Here is a 24175-nt window from a genome sequence, read left to right as displayed (position 1 = left end):
CGAAGCGAGTGAGGAGCCCCGATCTGCATTTCCCTGTCTTGGCGACGGGCTGGGTCAGAGGAGGGTGAAGTGCGAGATTTGTTGAGTGAAATCCCACCGTCATGGGCGGGTCCCAATCCAGGCTCACGGAAGAGTCCCATACGCCCTTGGAGCGTTGTTTGCGCAACTGGTCACATTTTAAGCAGGATTATGGAACTAAGATGATGAAGGATCAACTTGTCCTTCTTTGTGCCCGGGAATGGCTGGTATTAGAACCCAAATGGCCACCCGAGGGGTCTTTTGACCCAACCCTGGTATCTGCTGTGCGCATAATAGTAACGCAGAGGGGAAGTTGGGATCAGTTCCCCTATATTGATTCATGGGCAACTTGCATACCCCTTGGTGGCAGGCCCGCCCCGTGGGTAGTTAAATGTATGTCCTTGGCCCTCCCTGTGATAACTGGAAAAAAACTGACGAGGAAGGGAACACCTAGGGTGCTAGCGACGGCCCCTGAGGATCCGTTGCTTCCTCCTCCCTACGGGACTGCTGTTGCGGGGAGACTACGCCCGCCCCAGCCCCCCCCCCAAGGGAGCCTGCCCAAGAGTTGCAACCGTTAAAAATTCCCAAGATTGGGTCTATGACTGAGTTCGAGGACACTCTCCAAGATTGTTTGGACGCCCTCGAGAAAAATTTCAAAGAGATGAAGGGTGCTTGGGGGCCTCGAACCCAGGAAAAGGTGCCTGATAAAGAGGGGGAAACCAAAGGAGGGCCTAATTACAATTTACAAAAGGACCCTCAACCACTAGTAAAATTGACCTTCCCTATTAGAGAGGTCCCCGATCCTACCGCCCAACACTCATAGGGGACAATGTTTGTTTACGTTCCCTTTATGACATCTGATTTGTACAATTGGAAACAGTTCAATCCTCCCTTTGAAGAGGACCCTGGTCCACTGTTGTCCTTAATGGAAAATGTGAGGCTTACACACAATCCTACCTGGGATGACACACAGATGCTGTTAAACACTTGCTTCCTTAGTCAAAAAACAACTATTCTTGCAGGGGCGCAAACTAGATTTAGAGAAGAGAACCCCCAGGCGACTGAGGAGCAAATGGCAGAGGTTTTGCCTACTGGGAGGCCTGACTGGGGAGTGGCCACGGCAGCGCAAAGGCAATTATATGCCGAATACTTTCGGCTTGTTTTAGTGGGCATAAAACAGGCCGCTCGAAGGGCCCCCAATCTGCAAAAGGTCTTGACGTTAAAACAGGACAAAAGCGAGCCCCCCGCCGTCTTCCTCCAAAGGCTGAGAGAAGCCTTTGCTAAATATACTGACATCGACCTGAATGACCCAAATAACCTACGAATTCTCACAACGCAGTTTGTAGGAAATAGCTGCCAAGATATTAGAAAGAAGTTACAAAAAGTCAAAGGAGGACTGGCAGCTGATTTGGGAGTCCTGGTTGAGGTAGCCCAGAAGGTCTATGAAAGACGAGAGGAAGAAGAAGAAAAAGAAAAAGATAAAAGGCAGGCAAAACTACTTGCTGCCGTTCCCAAGCCAGAGAAAGGAGGGACTAAGAAGGGTGGAAAGGGGAACAGAAAAGGGCCTCCCTTAGGAAAGGATCAGTGTGCTTTCTGTAGGAAGATTGGGCACTGGAAGCAAGACTGTGAAGCCCTGAAACAGAAAGAGAAAGAAAGCAGGGGGGAAGAACCAAGAGTGTTGTATGAACAAGAAAGAGATTAGGACAGACCGGGGCCCGGACCCCTCTTGGCTGTTTCCAAGGCAAGACGGGACCCCATGGTCAAAATTAAAGTTGGGGGTCGCTCCTATGATGCCCTTGTGGATACAGGGGCTGCCTTGTCCATACTCCCCCTTACCAAGCCACCAACGGGAAGTGGGGGAACTACCACCATAATGGGGGTCGAGGGAAGGGCAACGCGAGTGCCCCTTTCTCGTCCTTTGTTTACTAAAATTGGAAAAACTCACCTAGAACATGCATTTGTCTGTACCCTATCCTGTCCGGTGGCATTGTTAGGGAGGGACTTATTTACTAAGCTCCAAATTGAGATCACTTTCACCCCTGATGGAAGAATGGAAGTACGACTTCCCAAGCAACAAAGCAGCAACTATCAAATGGGCCTTTTTAAAGCCATGGAGGAACCCACCTCAGAGGCAAATGAAGACTGGTGCTTAATAGAAAACAGAGTCAACCCACTGGTTTGGGCTGGGGTTGGAGGGGCCTCTCGTGCCAAATCGGCAGCACCATACAAAATTCCTCTCAAGGAAGGGGCGAAACCAGTTCATATGAAACAATACCCCCTTTCCCGCCAAGGGAAGCTGGGTCTACAACCAGTAATAACGAAGCTCTGAGAGGAAGGCCGACTCATCGAGATAATGTCCCCCTACAACATGCCCATTATCGCTGTGTCAAAAGGGGGGAGCAAAGGGTTTCACCTTGTGCAAGACCTCCGCCTCATTAACCAGCAAATCGAGGCCCCCCACCCTGTGGTCCCTAACCCACACACCCTTCTCGTAAGAATTCCAGAAGATCATGCATGGTTTATTGTCATAGACCTAAAAGACGCTTTATTTAGCATCCCACTCCACCCTGATTCGAGGCCTTTGTTCGCCTTTGAGTGGGAAAGCCCAGAGGGTGAGTCAAAGGTTTAATTAACATGGACAGTGATCCCTCAGGGGCTCAATCTTTCACCGGTCGTTTTTGGTCAGTAACTTCAAAAGGACCTCGAGCCTTGGGTCCATCAGCACCTTGAGGTGCATCTCCTCCAATATTGTGACGACCTCCTGATCTCAGCCAAGGCTAAGGATATGTGCCTAAATGGAACAATTTCCCTCCTTAATCATCTAGCAGAGAGAGGCTATAAAGTGTCAAGGGAGAAGGTGCAGCTAGTCCGACCAACTGTAAAATTCTTAGGTTACCACTTAGCCAAGGGGACCCGAAGCTTGGGATCAGAAAGAGTCGAAGTCATTCGTGACACTCCTGTCCCTACGTCCCCCCGTGAGCTAAGGGCCTACCTGGGATTGACTGGATTCTGTCGGCTGTGGATAGCCGACTATGGGGAAATAGCACAACCACTATATGAGGCACTGCAAAAGGATACATTAGACAAATGGAAATGGACTAAAGAAATGAATAAGTCTTTCCTCAGCCTTAAAGCTGCCCTTGTGTCACCACCGGCCCTCGCCATGCCAAATCCCAGTCGACCGTTTAGACTCTATGTGCATGAGAATAAGTGCGTAGCCTCGGGGGTACTCTGCCAATGGACGGGCCCTTCCTGGAGGCCAGTGGGTTACTACTCCAAAGTCCTTGATGTTGTAGCACGAGGATGGCCGAGCTGCTTGAGAGCAGTAGCAGTGACAGCCTTAATCTGCACTGAAGCTGAAAAAATGACAATGGGAGGGACCATTGAGGTCTGGGTGCCACATGGGGTGCCACAAATCCTAGGGTCAGGGGGAGGAAGCAAATTCCTCAACCCGGCTCGGCACTCCCAATATGAAATAGGCTTGTTAACGAACGAAAGCCTCACTTTCAAAGCCTGCTCTAACTTTAACATTGCCACCCTGTTACCGGCAATACAGGCCACACGTGGGCTGGGGCTCCCAGATCATGACTGTCTTGAAGTACTAGGCTTGGACACCAAGGGTCGGCCAGATCTTGAAGATGAACCGTTGGAGGGGGCCGAAGTTTTGTTTGTGGATGGGTCCAGTTATATGCTAGACGGGAAGCGTTACACAGGGGCGGCTGTCGTCACCCATAGCGAGAATGTCCATGAAGAATGACTGCCTCCTCATTTCTCCGCCCAATCCACTGAACTGGTGGCCCTGACAAGAGCTTTGCAGGCAGGCAAAGGAAGGCGGGTAAATATTTACACTGACAGTAAGAATGCTTTTGCCGTTGTGCACGCTCACGGACAGTTATGGAAAGAGAGGGGATTCCTTACAGCAAATGGATCCCCAGTTGCCAATGGCGGCTTAATCGTAGACCTCTTGGATGCCCTCCAGTTACCCTTACAAGTGGCAGTTATCCACGTCTGAGCCCATGGAAGGGAAAAAGAGGAAAAGTGGAGGCAAGGAAATCAAAGAGCTGATGAGGCCGCAAAGAGAGCAGCCAGGGAAGGAATCCAAGGAACATTCCTTGTCTTACCCAGAAGGGGGGAGCGCCGCACATACTCCCCCTCTGAGTTGCAAATGGCACAAGAACACAAAGTGAGTCCTCGCAACGATGGATGGATCCAGATGACGGATGGAAGACTGCTTCTTCCACAGACCCTGCAGGGAGCTATCCTGGAACAAGTGCATCACTCTCTTGGACACCCTGGGGCATCAGCCATGATTGACTATTGCAAGAGGCTATTTGTCTCCCCTGGCCTAACTGTACGCGCCCATCGACTAGCCGCAACCTGCGAGGTCTGTCAGAAAACTAATTCCCCCAGAGCCCCCCCTCCACCAAAAGGAGGGCGACCATGGGCGTACTATCCCTTCCAGAGGGTACAGATCAATTTTGCTGAAATGCCACCGTGTAGGGGTTACAGGTATTTGCTTGTAATAGTGTGTCAAATGATGGGGTGGGTAGAAGCGTTCCCATGCAGGAACTGTAAAGCAAAAACTGTAGTTGCTAAATGGTTACAGGAGGTGGTGCCGAGGTTCTCCTAGCCTGAAGTTATAGAATCCGACCAGGGCTCACATTTCACTTCAGCTGATACGCAAGGGTTGGCACGAGCTCTGGGGGTAGAGTGGCACTTACACTGCCCCTGGAGACCCCAGGCGGGTGGGCAAGTTGAAAGAACCAATCGGAGTCTCAAGGAGACTCTAACCAAGCTCCAGCAAGGGGTAAGACTCACTTGGGTTGAGGCTCTGCCAATAGCTTTGACAAAGCTTCGAAAAATGCCAAGAAAAGACATAAAGCTGTCCCCCTTTGAACTAATGTTTGGATTCCCGCCTCGGGTACACTGCGGAAGGAGGGAGGAGGTCAAATGGGAAATGGGAGATCAGATGTTAAGGGGCCAGTTGATTTCTCTACAGTCTGTTCTTTCACAGCTACGAGCCTACTCTGTCCCATTCCAGAGATTGCCACTAGATGCTCCCATCCATCTCTTCCAACCGGGAGATGAAGTACTGCTGAAAAAGTGGAATAAAGAAGCTTTAAAGGAAGGGTGGGAAGGACCCTACCTAGTGGGACCAACCAGCCATTCATGTGTAAAACTTGTAGGTTCTAGCAAATGGACACACTGCAGCCGGTTGAAGCCATTTAGACGACCCCTGCCTCCTCCTGTCACCCGGAGAGAACAGGAGGACACGGGCAACGGTCCTCTGCTCCCTGGCACCCCCCAGGAAGCTGCCAGGGACACAGGCGAAGAAGCCATCCAGGAGCCACAATCGTCTCTTGTCTATAAATCCCAGCACCTAGGAAAGGCCAAGATCCGACTTAATCGGGCTTGATAGAATAGCTACTCTTGCTAAAATGAAGTGGCTGTGGATCCTAACATTGCTTACCTATGGAGTAATGGGATCAAAACAATCTTGTTGCCAAGAAGGGGGAAACACAGTCTTCAGAACTTCTCTAGGGACAGAATACTACAAATCCATGAAGTCTATCACTTGCTTAGGAAGGAAGGTTTTCGAGATACAATTAACCAAACCCTACAACTATTATACTGGTACTCGGAAAAGCCAATTACCACTAGGGGCCAAAGTTTGACTCACTAAGGGAGGGCAGTGGGGATTAGATCGATGGAGCCCGCTGCGGGTCCATCAGACCATTAAGCAAGTTGTGCAGCAAGCCAGACTAACCCCTGCAGCCCCACGTCCGCCCCCCTTAATAAAGATCCCAGAGATAGAGAAGCGCCCCTGGAAAGCCAGATTAGGGGTCCCAATAACAGAAGAAACTGATAATGTGTGGCTAGAATGGGTAAAGTACACCGCCAAGTCCTTAAATAAGTCTGACTGTTTTATTTGTGCTGCAGGAAGATCGGTAGCAAGGGTACTGCCTTTTCCTCTGGGATGGGACACTCCCTCCCTCCTCACCTGTGTGATCCGTACGTTCCAGCACCCTAATGCATGGGGAGAGGAGGAGTGCCAGACTCTCAATAAATTGTACCCTCCCCTCAAATTAGAAAATCGTGTTATACCCCCTGTAGCTTTTGTGCAACAAAGAAACCATACTGGATGTATATACCGAAATCATATAGGGGGAGGGGAGCCTGTAGGGAACCTGACAAACAAATGGAGATGTGTTAATTCCACTAGCTTTAAAAATGATTCCCTCCCAATCCCACGGGCTGATCTCTGGTGGTATTGCGGGGGTCTAGAGTTGTATGAAGTATTGCCCTTCAATTGGTCAGGAGTTTGTGGACTGGTCCAGTTGGCAGTCCCCTTTTCAATCGCATTTCATCCAACAAGGGGGACTAGCCAACCCCAGCAGAAACGGTCGGTAACCCCTTTTGATAATCGAATATACATTGACTCTATAGGGGTGCCAAGGGGAGTGCCAGATGAGTTCAAAGGGAGAAATCAAATCGCTGCAGGATTTGAGTCTACCCTGTTTTGGTGGGCGACCATTAACAAAAATGTAGATTGGATCAATTACATTTATTATAATCAACAAAGATTTATAAATTATACCCGTGATGCTGTAAAAGGATTGGCTGAGCAGCTAGATGCCACTAGCCAAATGGCCTGGGAAAATCGGCGTGTTCTTGATATGATGTTAGCAGAAAAAGGAGGGGTATGCGTTATATTAGGTGGGCGGTGCTGCACCTTCATCCCTAACAACACTGCCCCAGACGGCACAGTAACAAAAGCATTACAAGGTCTCACCACCTTATCTGACGAGTTAGCCGAGAATTCAGGGATTAACAACCCCCTGACTGCCTGGCTAGAAAAGTGGTTTGGAAAATGGAAACACCTAGCAGCCTCAATCCTTATCTCACTTGTAGTGGTGGTAGGAGTTCTGGTATTATTTGGTTGCTGCATTATCCCCTGTGTCAGAGGCTTATCCCAGCGATTAATAGAAACCGCTCTGTCAAAACAGATGCTCTTGCTTTATTGTACCAATAAAGAGGCTCCGTTTTAAACACTTTAAGACATGAGTAAAGACTTAAAGGAGGGAATTGTTAGAAAAAGAGACTCCATAACCGTTGGCGCCTCAGTCACGTAGGAGCCCGAGTGGCGGGAAAAATGTGGGCAGAGCAAAAAGGAGAAACATAATGACGCGCTCATGACTAACGGCTTGGTAAGCTGATACTGACTGTTTATTGGCTATTGACTTGGTAAGCTAATGTACTGACTGTTTCATTGGTTATTGGCAAGAACAATAGAGGTGATAAGGTATAAAAGGCTTTTGCACACGTGTCTCAGGGTCCAGACTGCTCTGCACCCGTTTTGCAAAACGTTCAATAAAATAGTGTTGGATCCACTGCTGCCTGCCTGGCATCCTTTTCTTCTAAACCGAAAGCAAGAACTTTTTATCTAACAGGATTAATATGCTGCTTTGTTTTACTCCTACCGAAAATAAAATTACTTTCAAAAGTGGTGTGTCAGAAAGAATGCTGACTTCATTATTGAATCTCCCTTGAGTTGTACATTAATGACATGATCTTGCTCAAATACATGTCCTCTATAACTGTGAAGCCCTTACTCTTAGGTTGGGCCAACGTTACTGTAGAGACTGATCATCCACGAAACAGCTTGATAATGTGGCAAAATGTACTTCTGGCTCCTGGACAACTGTCTGGAGTGTAAAGTGTATCATAACACTACAGAAGTTGACTATTCCAATGCAGAGCCTTCATTGAGCAGGGACTTGAAATAGATGGTCTCTGAAGTCCCTTTCAACTCTATGATTCTATAACATTAATTTCAGAGCACAGTGTCAGCTGGTAGCTGTCTTTTGTGTCTCTGACATGGCTTTCAGACAGGGGAAGGACTGTTTGTGCTAAAGCATCTGTTATCTTAGTCAAGCCAAATCAGGAAGCAATCATATTGCACCATCTAGGACTGTATCAGTAGAAGTGAATCGCCTTTCTTCCCCTCTGATCTTTTAATCTAGTCTTGAAGATGAGAACAAGAATCAAACATACTCATTCGCACATTCACAATGGGCAAGAATATAATGCTTTTTCTTGCCTACATATTTTCGTTTCATTTCATTTATTATATTTCTATACCACCCTATAGCCGAAGTTCTCTGGGTGGTTCACAAAAATTAAAAATACATTAAAATACATTATAGAAAATACAAAAACCATTTATGTAAAGACATAGAAACAGACAGCACACTCAACAGACAACATACATATAAGACAATTTTAAAAACAATTTTTAAACAATCAGCCAAGGAAAATCCAGGACCTAATTAAGATTTGGGCTGTCCATGAGTCATCCAGGATTTAATATCAGTTTAAATTAACATCTGATTCACAAAGTTCAATTAAACTCACAAAATAATAACCCCAAATTATGGCACTATAGACTGTTACAAAACAGATGGCATGACAATTACTTTGGATGTTCAGCACAGCAGTAACATTTCTTTTTAGTGCTCTAGGAAGAATGAGAACACAGAACAAAAACTAGAACAGTTGAAGTTAGTGTCAAAAGTGATGGCTAAAACCCTTTTGTATGGACACACATAGTTCAATCCATCAATTTCTGAGCTTTTTGCAAGATCCGAGCTGTGTTAGGTGACTGGGTCCAGCCACCATCTTAATTACCCACAATGTCCATGATGTAGTATCACTCAGGGACATTGTCAGATTTAAAATAGTGGCTAGATACAGCTACCAAGCATGTATTAGAGCATGGCTTCTACCCATCTTCACCACCAGGTAAGCCCACCAAAGCCCACCAAGGAAGAAGGAGGGTCACCAGAGGGCACTGCCCAAGTCTCCTTTAAAGCATGAGTTGGGGCTGCAACAAATGTTCCTCAGTAGTTATGTGTGATTCAAATTTATTTTCCTCAGCTAATGCATCTGTTGTGGGGAAAATATTCAAACTTCAATAGTTCACTGGCGAGACAATATGATCTTTAACACCCAACCTGAACCATGAAGGTACCCCTGTATAAGTACATGGATAACAAGTAACCAATATCAGTTAGAGCCAATGTCACAGGTTGGCACCTGCCAAGGCCTATGTCCCAGAAGGTGCCCCACATCTAATTCCTGGACCTTCCTAGTTCTTCTGCTCCTCTTCCATGCTGTCACTACCCATTTACCTGCCTTGTCCAAGAGAGCAAGCCAATCCTGAGGGAAGCAATGAGAACACTAATATTTGCATGCCTTGTTCTTTCCACTCTGGGAGATGTTAAGGCTTGGGTCCAGAAGGAGAGACAAAAGACTGGGCAGTGGCTTGCAACAGTGGTAAGGAAGAGGCAAGCACACTCTGGGAGCAGAGAGGCTACAGAGATCATTTTGCCCACTGATACAGATAGGTACTTTTAGACCCTGGATGTAATGGTCGTATGGGAGGCCTTTAGATGGCCATGTGTATTAGTTCAGTTGTGAAGCACATAAATAACATTTCTCGCCCCGCCCCCCATCCCCATCATTCCATTCTTTAGAACTGCTTCCACATACTTGATATGTTAGAGCAAAAACAAAACAAAAAAAGTTATCCTACCCTACTTAAAAAAGGAAATATTCTGAGCCTGTGCAGTTTCATACACTGAGCTTGCTTAAATCACAGCACCATCAGGACTACAGGAATAAAATGGAGTTTGCTTCTGCTGCCCTGATGCCAAACATATTTACTTGGGAATAAACACCATTTTGTTGTAGAGAAAGGATAATATATTTTTATTATAACAGATGGAGGTACTATTAGTGGGTGGTTTGTCTGCCTGACTAAGTAATGTTCAGTGTGTTCTGGAAGGGGTTGCACTCTCCCTAAAGGATCAGGTTTGTAGTTTGGGGGTGATCTTGGATCCAGCATTGTCACTAGAGGCACAGGTGGACTTGGTGGCATGGGGCACTTTTATCAGCTGAGGGTGCAATCCTATGCATGTTTAGACAAAAATAATTCCTACAACTCCCAGCATTCCCCAGACAGCATGGCTAGCTGGGGGATGCTGGGACTTGTAGGAGGTATTTCTGTCTAAACATGCATTTTATTTATTTATTTATTTATTGCATCTCTGTACCACCCAATAGCTGAAGCTCTCTTGGTGGTTCACAGAGAGCATAGAATTGCACGCGTAGGCTGATATACAAACTACGTACTTATCTGGACAGACATAGCCTAGCTACAATTATCCATGCTTTGATAACCACTTGTCTGGATTACTGCAATGCATTATATGGGAGGCTGCCTTTGAAAATGGTCTGGAAATTTTAGCTGGTCCAAAATGGAGCAGCAAGATTGTTTATGGGGACTGGCCAGTGTGATCATATTATGCCAGAACTCTTTCATCTGCACTGGCTGCCAGTCCATTTCTGAGCCCAGTTCAAAGGGCAGGTATTAACATTCAAAGTCCTAAATGGCTTGGGGCCAGTTACCTGAAGGATCGTCTCCTCTGATATGTACCTGCTTGGACCCTAAGATCATCTTCAGCAATCCTTCTGTGGGAGCCTCTGGCAAAGGAAGTGAGGAAGGTGGCTCCCAAGAAGAAGGCCTTTTCTGCTGTGGCACCTGGGTGTGGAATGAGCTTCCCAGAAAGGCTTTCCTGGTGCCTACACTGCGCTCTTTTGGCGCCTGCCAAATACCTTTTTATTTTCACAGGCAATTTTAGTTTTTCAGTTTCTGTTTTAAATCTGGTTTGTATTTTAAATCTTTGCACTGTGACTATATTCTATTTGGTTATTATTTTTAATTTTATACTTTAATTTTAAACTTTTAAATTTTATACTGTATTTTATTGTCTTGTGTTTTATGGTTTTAATTGTGGTGAACTGCCCAGAGAGCTTTGGCCATTAGGTGTTATAGAAATGTAATAAATAAACAAACAAACAAAATAAAATACAAATAATAAAATGAGCATCTGTAACCATGGACATGCCTGGCCAGCCACCCTCTAACTATAAAATGTGTGTTGTTTTTTTAAGGAGGAGGAGGAGGAGGAGGAGCAGAAGAAGAAGAAGAAGAAGAGGAAGAGGAAGAAGAAGGGGTTGTGTGGTGACCAGTGTCAGCCCCTAGTGGGACCCAGAATGCCCATTGGTGCCCAGGTGCTGATACCAGGCCTGTTTGCCTCTGTCCCCTTCTCCTGCCTCTATCTGGGTGGTCATTTGGATGCCCTATTTGGAGGCTCCATCAGTGACACTGATCTTGCACAAGGGCGCGCAAAAACCTAGGACCTGTGGATTCAGTGAACAGAACTGGAGTAAAGGTGCAGTATGATCAGAGATTGGGCAAATCAATATGGCTCAGCTCATAGTCTGCACAATGGAAATGGATAACTGTGTAAATACAGAGTTCCAGCACCCTAATATATTGCAGATAGATAACATGTTAAAGGAGGTGGAGGAAAAACCTCTCCAATCCGAACCTCTCCAATTATAAACTCAGCTGCCCAACTGAGAGAAGAAGTTGAACCAGGCAGGAATTTGGGTGCTCCATGATAAGAATGCCCACATTTTATTTATGTGCCAAAGACAACGCTACCCTTTTCTGATTCTTTTGAAATATTCCAAAGGGATATATAATAACACCATCTGGAAAAGGGATTTTATTCTATTCATAAGTTTGAATAAGCAAGAATAAGAATAGAGCAAGGGCTCTATCACTCTATCGCACAATTGTGCAACAGAGCACTTGTGTGATAGAGGCATAGAGACATGAAAGAAATCAAAGAGGAGCAAGAAAATTAAATTCCAAAGGCTATGAGAGTTAATGTAGCCTTTTTTGTTGTTATCTGTCTACTTAGCCAGAGTTGCCAATGACGCATGTATCTACTGTCTGGATTTTTTAAAAATGAATTCCTAGTCTTCCAAAGTGTTAAGTAATGCTGGACAACAACTTTTTAAACAGGAAGCACCTGATAGTTAGATGTAAGTTTTGGCTTAAACCAGTTATCATATAAAACATTTTTCTGGCATTGTTCTAGGAGGAATTCTTATAAAGCACCGGACAGCGTCTCCTGTTGCATGGCTCATCGTTTAAGAGCAGTGAGAGACAGTTCTGTTGCCAAATCTCAGTGTTTTTGCATGGTGATTATTTAAGACTCTAGATCCAGAACTAAAAAGCAAAGATACAAGGGAGATTTCAAGCCTGCCACATCCAAGATATTATGAACTTTTAACAGAAGTTCAATGCAATTCTACATATGTTCACTCAGAAGATCTGAGTTTATTGTGACATACTCCCCAGTAAATGCATTTAGGATTACAGCCTAGTCCTAGTAGTCATTTATAAGTGTTTTTGTTTTAAGCAGTCTAAGCAGATTTTTTTCATGGGAACCTAAACAGATTATAACTTCCATTGATAGAAATGGGAGCATTTATTCCAATGTAAATAGTAGGTGAGGGGGACTCAATCTTGAACAGGATTGCAGTGGAGGGGGAAAGATTAAAGTCCCCCTACTCCTATGCCAGGGCCCTTTTTAAAAGCCATTCATGCATTTGCCAGTTGTGTGAATGGTGTCTTGTCTAGTTCATAATTTGCCTGGTTTATAATATAGTTGATGAAAACACTGAGCTGCATTTTAACAACAGACATGATTAGATATGAGAATATACAGTGACTATGATAGAAGGACAATACAAGAAATTATCTTCTTGTGTTTATTACTATAGTGAGTAGTACAGCTGATACAATACAGTTTATAAGCATCTGTTTAGTGCACCAGTTTCTCTGAATTTCCTATATTAAAACCTGTCTACAACCTTCTGATGTGTATTTCTGGCTTAGGTATACTTATGTTCCAGCAGATGTTTCTGCATACCTGTATTTATTGTTACGGCTCTGCACTGCTTCAGCCTGAACTGAAGCCCGAGTTCTGAGTCAAAGTGGGCTGCTTGAGGTTGCTTCCAAGGCAAGGCAGAGGGGACATGAAGTGGCCTGAAGCAAGTTGGGGGCTCTCCAAAGCACTTTGGTGCACTTTGGACATTCAGCAGCCCAGCCCAGCTGCGCTGGCACCTCCAGGTCCTTACCTGAGCCCTCAGGATGCATTCTGGGTCTTGTTGCAGGGAGTCACCATTTTTAAAATGGCAATTTCCTGTATTTCTGGAAATACAGGAAGTTGCCATATTAAAAATGGCGTGTCCATGCAACAAGCACTCGCATGCGTCCCGAGGGCTCAGGAGCTGGTTGCGGTGATGTCACTGATGTCAGCGGTGATGGCAGTGGTCTTGGCGGTGGCGGTGGCTGCAGTGCTGATGATGATGGTGACTCCTCCTCACCAGAATGTGATAGCTGACAGCGTGTGTCCTGAGGGCCCAGGTAAGGAGCTGAGGGCTTGCACAGCACGGTGGGGGCATCGGGGGACCAAAGCGGGATTTGGCCATCCGAATCCTGCTTTGGTTTCAGGGCTGCAGTGAGTAGGGGGCTCCCTGAATCAGCCCAAAGCAAATTGGACCCACCTCGGAAGCTCTGAAGTGGCCCCCGAGTCGGATCGGGAGGTCTATGCACATTACTGTATTTATTTATTTTTTACAAGAAGAGAAACTGAGTGCTACAAATTTTGACAGGGGATCATGATTCCCATCTGTTTGTTAAAATATGGAGCAGAAGGTAATGCTATGCCCTTGCTGTTGCAATGAACTAGGTTCAACAACAAGCTTACCAGGGGAGCAATCCTATAGCCCCTAGACAGCATCTGAGGGGCCATAGGATATTTTGTTCGAACTGTGGTGCTGGAGAAGACTCTTACGAGTCCCCTGGACTGCAAGGAGGTCAAATCAGTCAATCCTAAAGGAAATCAACCCTGAGTGCTCATTGGAAGGACAGATACGGAAGCTGAAGCTCAAATATTTTGGCCACCTAATGCGAAGAGAAAACTCTCTGGAAAAGACCCTGATGCTGGGAAAGACTGAAGGCAAAAGGATAAGGGGATGGCAGAGGATGAGATGGCTAGATAGCATCACTGATGCAATGAATATGGACTTGAGCACGCTCTGGGAGAGAGCGCAGGGCAGGAAGGCCTGGCGTGCTATGGTCCATGGGGTCACAAAGAGTCGGACACGACTGAACGACTGAACAACAACAAGGATATTTTGTTGGTATAACAATTTTTTTAAAAAAGAAAAACACAACACAACATCTACATAAACACACAGTACACATACACTAAAATATCTCTTAAGATTGTAAGATATCTACCTTTGGCTCCCCTTACATAACAAATGCTTATTATTATTCTCTAGTTCTTATCTTAGTTGTACATCATACATTGAGTTCATAGACATTATCTCATTTCTCTCCTAATTTTAACAACAAAAAGAGAACCATCTCAAAGTTCAAAATCCACATACATAGATATCATTTTTCTCTATTTCTTGTACAAATTCTATAAAAGGTTTCCAATCTAACATAAATTTAGTTGTTGATCCTTCTTTAATTGTAATAGTAAGTTTTGCCATCTCTGCCAGCTCCATCATTTTCATGATCCACTTGCTCACAGTTGGTATTGTTTCATTCTTCCACTTTTGTGCATACAAAAACCTTGCAGCCGTTGTCATGTAGAGAAAGAGGGTTCCCCCCTTCTCTTTTACGTGTTTATCTGTTAGTCCCAATAAAAAAGTTTCTGGCTTTAATTCTATAGTAATCTTTAATATTCTTTGAGCTAAAGACTGTATTCGTTTCCAAAATGTTTTAGCTTTTTTACGAGTCCATCATAAATGATAAAACGTTCCTTCTTGATCTGCCATAGGATATTTTGGATTCCCCAGTCTGAGGTTGGAGACAGCACTCCAATCTTGGAGGGGAGAATCAGAGCTCCAACCCCCCTCCTGCTCACAGCTGGAGTGGAAGGAACCAGTCGGCTGCTCTCCGAGGTCAGGAAGTCAACAGTGGAGAAGGGGGCGCTTCAGTGGGTGGGGAAGGGAGGAGACTGGAGAGGCCAGGATGCAAGTTATCCTGAGGCATCTCCAGCCTCCTTCCCTCCCCCTTCAAAGCACCCCAGCTAGATGGACAAAAAAACCCATCCAGCAAAAAATGCAGGATGGGAAGACAGGGGAGGTAAAGATCGCCTCTGCCACTCTTCCTGCCCTACATAGAGTAGTCATAAGCCTCTGAGCTCGGGGGCTTACGATCATTGAGGGTGCAACCCATAGGTTTGCACCCTAGATTGCCTTGCTAAGCCATTATTTAAGGCACACTCCTATGCATGTTTAGACAGAAAAAAGTTCTACAACTCCCAGCGATCTCTAGCCACTATGGCTTTTTTCTTTCTAAACATGCATAGAATTGTGCCCTTAGTGAGCCAAGATAATGACAAACTTTGGGAAGAACATCCTGGCACATTGGTTGGAGCAGTAATTTCAAGCTTGTAGGATCTTTGGGGAAATAATCTGTTCAGCGTGGCTGCCAAAGTTTCATTTGAAGGGGGAAAGCAGTATTTGGTTAGCTTCCTGTCAAAATACTAGCAATACATGTTTTTTCCATATCCAATTCCTGCCGGAAATCAAATTAGTAGAAGGCAATTGTATTTTGTTAGGGTGATCCATTCCCTCCTCTTTGTCAAGACCTGGTTATTGCACCTGATATTTTTCTGGGATATAAAGATAAGAAAGAAAGTATGTGATGTTAATAGTTTAGTCCTCCCAATGCCCTTGTGAATTCCAGTTTCTTTTCAGGCATTTTAACCTCTGCTTACTGCACTTTTTCCTTCTGGAAAAAACAGTCCTTTGTTGCTCTTCGTATTCAGTTCTATGTGGGGGTTTCTGTCTGTTTTCCTGTTTTTTAGTTTTTTATTTACCTCTTACTGTTCACATGAACTCAAGAAATTGAAGCCTGAGTCCATTTTGCAATGCAATGATCTACAGTCTCCAATTTCTGTCTGTGCTCTTTCCATTTTAGACAGATTACACAAATGTGGACGATACTAATCTATGATGCAAATTCACTGATGGTGAAAAGGCAGAAGATGAGTATGTTTATTTAAACATCTGTATATTTTTTAGATATGAGTTATTTTCAGTTCATATCATGTGATACTGAAAAATTAACTGACTTTCTCATTTGCAGTAAATGTGCCAGAATACTGGACATTTTCAGCCTAAGATGCATTAATGACACTAGGGGCTCCTCCACATGGGGCTTTTATCCTGTGATTGAGTTTGGTTACTCACAGATGTTTGTGGGTCCTTTACATGATGTCATCAATCTCCAGCTCCTTTCCTGTGCTTTCCAACCATTTCTGTGGTTCAATTTGAAATGGAAATAATAAAGTAATAAAAAGAAGTCATTTGAATTTGTTCATGTAAAGAGAAAGCAGTGCTAAAACAACAATACCATCTAGTGGCTATATAATGAAACATATAGAACTTGCAGATAAAGTGAAAGAAGGGGGCAGGGAGAGAGAAGCACATGTAAAGGGCTGATCTTAATCCTGCAAAGAATCTGGAAGCAGAAGCCTCAGTAAAATTGCAGGATAAAAAGCCTCTGTGGAGAAGCCCTACAGCTGCCACCCTATGCCCACTTATCTAGGAGTAAATCCCACTGAGCTCAATGGGACATTTCTTTTGAGTGGACATATATAGGACTACATTATGCAGGTCTACTCAAAGCTAGGCCCCATTGAATTCAAATAGACTTATTCCCAGGTAAATTAGGATAGGATTGCAGTCTAGGAGAGCAATTCTATGGGGGGGGGAACAGCCACCTCCAAACATGGAGGTGACCGCCTATCCACTGCAGGGCAGGAGGAATGGTGAGGAGCGGATCTCTTCTGCACTCCCACCACCCTGCTTTTGCAGCTAGACAGCCGATTTCGTCTGTCTAGCATGGGACCTTGGAGTGTGGGGTGGGAAGGCCGGATGACACATAGGAAGTGTCATACCGGCACTTCCAAACTCCCCGCCCCGGCCTACCCCCAGGAACTCCCCATTTTCCCCGCTCCATGCTTCTCTTCCGAGTGCAGAGTGTGGGGCCAATCCGCTGCCTATGAGGCCGGGCGGGAGAGGGTGGAGGGTGGTTCTCCAGGAACCGACCTTGTTGCATAGGCTCTGAGGTCAGTTCCCGGGAACTGTTGAATCCTATGGCCGCCTAGCCACTGACTAGCAGCCATAGGGTTGCGCCTTAAAAGTATTATTATATTTCTCTTGGTGCTGGATCAGATAGCTGATACAGTTTTTGATTATGGTAATTCAGCATTTGAATTACTACTATAGGGTTCCTCTTCCCTCTTCATGGCATTTTCCCCATGCTATATGGGAAAACATTTTTAGTTTTGGAGAAGTTTATAAAATGGTGCTTTTAATAATCATTTTGCAGAAAACTCATTACCACCACTGAACTAGCAAAAAAACATACACGTGGCCCGTGTTTCCGACACCTCCAGGCAACCCTCCACCCTTAGCTTTGTAATGTTTTAGCTTCAAAAGGAAAGAGAATAAAAAAATATCACAGGAATTTAAAATAGTAATTCTAACAAACCTTGATGAGAAAAAATGATTTTGAAACTGAATTGGATGTAGGTTATATGAGTTCTTCTGGTTCAGGACATCTTTTCTCTGCTACGGAGTTGAAGTATTGGCAGATTGCAGTGTTGATCTCTGAAAGCACTAGACAGTAACTGTAGGAGGCAGATTTAGTTCCTAAGACTGCAGTTGTGAAGCCCAAGATTTCAAAGGAACACAGACATTGCTGTGTACAAGTTTCAAGCTTTGCAAATCACACAGATATTTTGTGCCCAGAAGGCCTGTCCATCAGAAACAAGGTGTCTTGGTTACTTCTTCTGGAAATAATTTCTCACAGATGTTGCTTTATTGACAACAATGAAGCCGTATATAGTTGGAATGTCTGCTTCTAGAGACTGATGCAGAACTGATGAGAAGGTTTACTTCGAAATGGAGTTCTATGTTTTTGTTTTAAAATTGTGGTCATTTAAAAACAAAAACATAGTGCTCCCATCCCAGCAATGTACAATCCCTTGCCCTGTAGGGCCCAAATTAAGGTGTGGACAGCAGTTGGGAGAAATAGCCCATAGTTTTAAGGAGAATTGGCTTAATCAAACATGACATCTTCAGACTGAGATTCTAGATAGGCCGTGGGATTCTTTAGTTATTAGGCCTATCCAGCATCTCTGTCTGATTGTTGTGTGCCCTCTTTTTCCAAATCCCTTGCCCAGCTTCAGGGCTGTCAAACACTAGTATGGAACCAAAAGGAAAACCTACCTTAAGCCACACTTGAAGGAAAATGCTGCATACTTTGGTCCCACTTAAAAATGCATGTAAATATTAGGATGTTCAATTATATATAAAGTTTGATGTTATAAATATGCTTTCCTGCATACTTGCTTTTAAAGGTATTATTTCTTTGAGGAAACATCCATTTCCGTATTTTCTTTCACGTCCATATTATAACTCAGTTGCCAATTGCCCATTTTTCTACCTCAACTCCAGTTGGCTCACCCACAATGGCTTGGAGGTCTGGACCTGAACCTTTTCCTCTGGATTTCTTTCCCTTTATACTCTCTAGCCAGAACCCTCTGATCAGTGACATTTGAACATACTGTTAGCTGTGTGGCCTATATTATAAGCCAATGAGAGTAAATAGAATTGTCATTAACTGGCCTTCCACAAACTAACTTTTTTGACTCTCCTGTCCAATAGATCAGGGATGCTTTTAGCAGATGGCTTGGCTAGAGAGCAGGCCTTGCGCGCGCACATGTGCGTGCACACACACACACACACTCACACACAGAGCGCATTGGCAGTCATGGGCACAAGGCCTATGGAGGTAGTGGTGTAGTTACTTCAGAAAGGCCAGATAAAGGCAAAGGAGAATACTCATTAGCACTTGGTTGGGTAGAGGTGAAGACTTGACATTATCTTAAGAATCAAAAATGCATAATATTCTGAGAGCCTAGGCAGGATGCAAAATTAATAGGGAGTCAGTTCTGAAGTGATTTCCCCCTCCTGAATAGGCAGAGCACACTCAGTGGGTGTAGGTATGACATTGAATAGGCTGAAAAGGATTTCACAAGTAAGGCCATTACAAAACCCACCCGCTGAATGGAGTACCCATTCACACTCAATAATCCTCTTTTGTTATCAGGATGGCTCTGATAACTACCATATTTCATGCTTTTGTTGACTGGCAGAAACTTGCTGTTCTCAACATTTAAGAGCTTTGAACACCTATTGTGGTTGAGTCATACAACCATGACGTCAAACGTTTTCTTCAAACTGTATAAAAGTGGGTTTTTGTGCAACAAGGTGTGCCATGTTTTTGGATCGGTGCCTGCCATGGCTTGTAGAACATTTCCCACCCATTCCTTCCATAGGATGCTTGGATACTTGGTTCCTTCAGGTTCCACTGTGAGAGCCCTGGCTGATCCTTCCAGGAGAAGGCTAGCTCCAGTATCTACTCATCCTCAGACAACGCCAGATAGAGAAGGGCACCCACAAAAGGGTATGGGATATGAGGTTCTTTCTCTCTCCCCCCGCCATTGTTTAAATTCACTCAGGTTACCGTTAGCCTGGCTGTTTCAGTCCATACCCTGCCAAAGGGACCACATTTTTCCTGTTGCCACTTAGACCAGGAGTTTCAACAAGTTCTAAGTCATCAGTCTACAGAAATGGGGTTCAGCCCAAGGATGCAGACAAGCTGGAGAGGGTTCAGAGAAGGGCAATGAAGATTATCAGGGGACCGGAAATAAAGCCCTATGAAGAGAGACTGAAAGAACTCGGATGTTTAGTCTTGAGAAGAGAAGACTGAAGGGAGATATGATAGCGCTCTTCAAGTACTTGAAAAGCTGTCACAGAGAGGAAGGCCAGGATCTTTTCTCGATCATCCCAGAGTGCAGGACACAGAATAATGGGCTCAAGTTACGGAAGCCAGATTCCAGCTGAACATCAGGAAAAACTTCCTGATTGTTATAGTAATACGACATTGGAACCAATTACCTAGGGAGGTAGTGGGCTCTCCCACACTGGAGGCATTCAAGATGAAGCTGGAGAGCCATCTGTCAGGGATGCTTTGACTTGGATTCCTGCATTGAGCAGGGGGTTGGACTCAACGGTCTTATAGGCCCCTTCCAACCCTACTATTCTATGTTTCTATGAATAGTATCTTTACGTTCCCCGTCTATCTTCAGAGGACCTTTTACACATGCCTGTAAACCCTTCACCCCTCGTTTCCTGTTGTGCTGTATGTTAATTGGCTGCCTCTTTAAACTGACTTGGTTGTGTTCAGCTGTGAGTGCATCCTTCCTTGGTTTGCTAGTGGAAAGGAATGCAGCCAAGACCCCTTTTGCACCCCCTTCTTGTTCCTTGAGGTTTGGGTCTCACAATTGGCCCACACTTCTAGAAGAGGTGGTTGGCTATGAAGTTGCACAGAGAGGTGAGTGATGAGTGGGTGGGCTCGAGTAAACAGGAGGCAAGTGCACAAAGCTCTTTCAAAGTGATTGGGGCTGTTCACACAACATGCCAACCCACACTTAGTGGTTGAGTGTTGGTTGTTTTGAACTGTGGGTTGTTTGTTGAACTGTGGGTTAGCATACTGTCTGAATGCATTACATTTTCTGCAGGGTGAGTTATCATGTTGTCTGAACGCAGCCAGGGTGGCTTGTTAACCACCTTGAACAACCTAGCAACAAACCATGGGTTCTCAAGGTGGCTTGCTGAGAAAAATAAGCCACACTGCATGGTTCACAAGCTACCTGTCAGGGTTGGATCTGAGCCCATAGAGTCCCAAAGCAGCTCTGATTCTGAGGAAGAGACACAATCCGTGGGAGAGGAACCTGCTCAGTTTTCAGATGCACAGCTGGAGGGAGAGCCGCCCCTGCTCACATTCCTGGGAGCGACAGTGACCCTGGCATGGAGAGGGAGGGACATCTTCAGCTTCTAGACAAGAGGTGCAGGCGCAGAGACAAGCAAGAGATTGTGGGCGCCGAGAGGAGGCGCTCAGCCCACTTGGCGTGATGACAACAGCTACGCCCCGATGCCCCACGGGAAAGGGGGAGAGTCTCCCCTCCTACTCCTTAAGTTCAGAGGTTGCCGCGCTTTCTCTCCAAATGGAGACCAACTGACTCCATGAAGCTTAGACTCCCCTGGTAGGCTGCTCCTTTGAGTTTCCCACTTAGTCACCGGCAATTAGCATCTGTAAGAGTCATTAAGTTGAATAGAAATAAAGCCTTGGAAAAGACTGCTTTTGTCTGCGTGTCGATTCTGGCTACTGGAGGATTTTAGAAGGCAGCAAGGGCTCTCCGGACACTACCCTGGGTGCATTCAGACAACATACTAACCCATGGCTCAAAACCAAACTATGGTTCAAAACAACCCACACTCAACCACCGAGTGTGGGTTAGTGTGTTGTGTGAACAGCTCCATTGTGTGTGTGTGTGTGTGTGTGTGCAATTTTGGACAGACCCCTTCTACCCTCCCTTTCAGTTATGGTGATTGCACCTGGGTGACGAGCCCGATTGCACCATCCTGCCTCAACACAAATCCCCTGCTTGTCCCCTTTGTCCTCCTTCATTCTTTCTTTTCCTTCCCAAAAGTGTTAGGGACTCCCAGTCTCCCTGTCCCCTCCTTGCAACCTCTTACCCAACAAACCCTTCCTCCTGAACAATCAGTGCATGTCAGCGGCCTAGGTTAGCCTCCAGAGACTGTTTCCATGAGAACTCAGTTAATTTCCCCACAAAGTCAGTTCCTCTCATTGAAGGCTTAAAGCTGTATCAATCTTGAATTTGAATTGCAACTGCTCTACCAAGTTATCTCTTGCCAATTCAGCTTGTGTATTTTAAATTCAAATTTGTGTATGCAATTAAAAAAATTCATCATTTGTTTTTTCTGAAGCATTTTAAGTTGTGTGTGTGTGTGTGTGTGTGTGTATCACCTTGGGTTACCTCCTTTGCACAGACTTCCTATTGCCAAAGTCGGAAGGTCCCTTTTTAGTGAATGTGTGTCTTGTAGTATGTCCACGTGTACCTAAGAGCAGCACATGTAGCAACAGAGCACAATTACTTTGGCCCCTCAGGGCCAAATCTGGTTTTGCCTGGGGGAACTGACGTACGCACACGTACACACACACACATCGGATTTTGCAGTGATGAACGAATGAACCTCATCTATAATCCACATGGCAGCTGTGCATAGCCTGCATGATCGACCATTGGTTCCCATGACAGATTTGTGGGTCTGCACTGGTCCCACAATTCCCACAGGACGAGATGTGATGTTGTCAGGAGAGGTGTCATACTTTGGGATTGTTTAATGCACATCTGGAAAGAAGCACAAGAAAGTATGAACCAAGAGGTCAGAAAGCTTCCTGTGTAGATGGCCCTGTCCCTTCTGCTCTATTACATGGTAATATAATATAATAGCACTTGAGAGACAGAGCTTGTTATTTATTTATCTTATTTTATTTATTTATTTCATTTCTATATCGCCCAATAGCCGAAGCTCTCTGGGCGGTTCACAAAAATTAAAACCAAACAGCACACAATAAAACAATATAAAATATATAAAACATTTAAACCACAGTATAACAATACAACCAGAATAAATCCTAGCAGCAATACAGGGATTTAAATTACAGATTTAAAACAGAAAAGCTAAAAGTCTAGAAAGCTAAAATGCTAACATGCCTGGGAAAATAAAAAGGTTTTCACCTGGTGCCAGAAAGAATACAGTGTAGGTGCCAGGCGAACCTCACTAGGGAGCTCATTCCACAGCTGGGGTGCCACAGCAGAAAAAGCCCTCCTCCTAGTAGCCATCCACCTCACTTCCTTTGGCAGGGGCTCACAGAGAAGGGCCACTGAGGATGATCTTAAGGTCCGGGCAGGCACATATGGGAGGAGGCGATCCTTCAGATAACCTGGACCCAAGCCGTTAAGGGCTTTGAATGTTAATGCCAACACTTTGAATAGGGCTTGGAAATGGACTGGCAGCCAGTGCAGCTGGAAAAGTACTGGCATAATATGAGCTCACTGGCCGGTCCCTGTTAACAATCTTGCTGCCCTATTTGGACTAGCTGAAGTTTCCGGACTGTTTTCAAAGGCAGCCCCACATATAACACATTGCAGTAATCCAGACAAGAAGTTAACAGAGCATGGATAATGTAGCTAGGCTATCTCTGTCCAGATAAGGGCATAGTTGGTATACCAGCCTAAGCTGATAAAAAGTGCTCTGTGCCACTGAGTTCACCTGTGCCTCAAGTGACAGTTCTGGATCCAAGAGCACCCCCAAACTACGAACGTGATCCTTTAGGGGGAGTGCAACCCCTTCCAGAACAGGTTGAATATCACCTAGCCGGGTAGACGAACCACCCACTAACAGTACCTCCGTCTTGTCTGGATTGAGCGTCAGTTTATTGGCCCTCATCCAGTCCATTACTGTGCCCTGGCACTGATTCAGAACAGCCACTGCCTCACCTGGGTTTGATAAGAAAGAGGTAGAGCTGGGTGTCACCTGCTTATTGATGACACCTCAGCCCACACCTCCGGTTAACATCCCCCAGTGGTTTCATGTAGTTGTTACACAGCATCGGGGATAAAATAGAGCCATGTGGAACCCCATGGCACAATTGCCATGGCACAGAGCAATAATCCCCCAGCACCACATTCTGGAATTGGCCATCCAAGCAGAAACAGAACCACCACAGTGCAGTGCCTCCAACTCCCAACCCAGACAACCTATCCAGAAGAATACCATGGTTGATGGTATCGAAAGCCGCTGAGAGGTCCAGGAGAATCAACAGGGTCATACTCCTCCTGTTTCTGTCCTGGCAGAGGTTATCCCACAGGATGACCAAGGTAGTTTCCATTCCAAAATCAGGCCTGAAGCCTGACTGAAATGGATCTAGATAATCTGTTGCATTCAACAGTGCCTGGAGCTGTCCTACAACCACCTGCTCAAGCACCTTGCCCAGGAAGGGGATGTTGGCCACTGGCCTATAATTGTTAACATCCTCCAGGTCCAGGTTAGGCTTTTTCAGGAGTGGTCTGATTGCCGCCTCTTTTAAAGTTATCACAAGAGCCCTTGTTGTGCTCTCACTAATGTCAGATACACACAACATTTATACAGTGGATGGAGAGGATTGAATCAAATATCTTAATGGGCTGATGGCACATGCTCTGTTCCC

General features: G+C 45.2%; 1 long non-coding RNA gene across 1 annotated transcript in view; it reads right to left on the bottom strand.

Annotated features, from left to right (window-relative positions):
- Positions 1 to 7854: 7854 nt before the first annotated feature.
- The window catches only part of LOC146348014 (uncharacterized), a 70480-nt gene continuing 54159 nt past the window's right edge, over positions 7855 to 24175 (bottom strand). The window contains exon 3 of the long non-coding RNA XR_014790495.1: positions 7855 to 22313. This is a non-coding gene — a long non-coding RNA (uncharacterized LOC146348014). The remainder of the gene's footprint in view (positions 22314 to 24175) is intronic.

This window comes from Heloderma suspectum, chromosome 4 (genome assembly GCF_057233095.1).
Source record: "Heloderma suspectum isolate Gila_16-S chromosome 4, 16-S_ref, whole genome shotgun sequence".
Taxonomy (NCBI): Eukaryota; Metazoa; Chordata; class Lepidosauria; order Squamata; family Helodermatidae; genus Heloderma; species Heloderma suspectum.
The sequence above is the reverse complement of the archived record's forward strand: the minus strand, read 5'-3'. Positions and strand labels throughout refer to the sequence as shown.